The sequence below is a fragment of the Cariama cristata genome, unplaced genomic scaffold (genome assembly GCF_000690535.1).
Source record: "Cariama cristata isolate BGI_N322 unplaced genomic scaffold, ASM69053v1 scaffold7252, whole genome shotgun sequence".
NCBI lineage: Eukaryota > Metazoa > Chordata > Aves > Cariamiformes > Cariamidae > Cariama > Cariama cristata.
In genome coordinates this window covers 27937-29596 of record NW_009602033.1, presented here as the reverse complement: position 1 = coordinate 29596, position 1660 = coordinate 27937, and positions in this window count along the sequence as shown.

Genomic DNA, 1660 nt, shown 5'->3' with positions numbered 1-1660 from the left:
GCCAAGCTTCTGAGCTGAAGATAGTAAAATTAAAATGGGGACATGGCGTTCATACAAATCACTGCTCTGTGCCAAGCAGTGGACTTTTTTTCCATCTATCTGGTTTTTCGTGATGTCTGGGGGACTTGACTTCAAGTCTGTATTTCTTAATGCTAGTGAGAACTAGAACATTGTTATTACATATGCTTGACCATATAAAAATGGCAGACAATTAGCTTCAGTTATGTAGAATATCTGAGAGATGTTTAATTTATTAGATTTTTAATTGGTCTCTGTGTGTAATGGACTAGGAAAAGGTAAGAAATAAGGCTGTACAATTAGTCTGAAAAAAATCTGGTTTCCTCCCCTTGTTCCTTCCTTTCCAACTATCAAGATTTTTTATTATTTTTTTTTCTTTGTTGTTGTTTTTATTTATAACTTATTTAATTATCTGCTTTGGAATAATTTTTGGTGGATACTTGCCAGTTTACTAATATTCAGTGCCCACTACCTGATGGTGTCACAAACACACCATCTGTTCTCTTGTATCTTCCAAAGTCTCTCAAGTAGCTAGCTGACTCAAGCTGCAGTTGATAGGATTGCTCAAAATACATAATCACCAAACTTCTAAATAACAAAACTTTTCTTTTGTGTATGCTTTTTTTAAACTACATTTGATTAAGGCTTTCTCAGCTACCCTACTGCAATACACAAGCTTACCTCTACTACAAACAAATCTGGTACCATTATGCTGAAGAAGACTGATGCCCTGGTTTCACCTTTTTTTTTTTTTTTCCTGAAGGATTTCTCAGCATTTTTTTCCATGATTGGGCCAAAACTGTATGTCCCAGTCCCTAGACACATTTCTTCTGATACCCTACTCACCTGCTTAGTGGTAAGCACCACTTGTTTGGTGTATTTGAGAGCGACCTGAACACCACTTATCTTTGGCTGTACCCCTGTACCAGTATCTTTGCCTCAAAGCTAGATCCCACCAGCCTTTGCATCTCCTTTCCCCTCTTCTCCTCTCCTCCATCTCCTTCCAAGTTCTCTCTTCTCTGAAAGCCACAGAAAAACCTGTGGCATTGAGGTGCATTGCTCTTCTGCATGGGCATACGAGGTGTGTGAACAGAACTGCCACTTACCAGACAGAGAACAAGAGTTTGGGGAAGGCGCTGGATGCATTTACATGTATAGGTACATTGGACCCAGAAAAGAAAATCTAACCTAAAAAGGGAACTAAGTTTAAGTATATGTAAATAACTAAGTTTACTTTTAGTAAAAGCTTAAGACTGCAAATCTACATTTCAGTTGAGAGCAGAAGGAATGGCTGAAAAATGTGTAGTCCTGAAAACATTTCTCTTCACTAATGCCCTTGGCTTTATGACTTTCCTTAACTGACTGTCTTGCTGGTAAACACTTCCAGGAATGGGTTTATGATCAGCATCTCCTTGTAGAATCACATAAGAGTTTCCCCATTGCCCCTGGGAAACGACCTGTTATGTTATCTAGACCAAGCTCCCAACAGTGTTAGGCAACTAACTCATGCTGGAGTACTTAGGCACATTAAATAACTTTGTAAAACTCAATCTTGGTTCATTCTTCTATCAGATTATGGCTGGAAGAGTGGATCTCAAAGCTGGGAATACTGGCTCAGCCTCCTGCTTGTGCAGGACAGTGC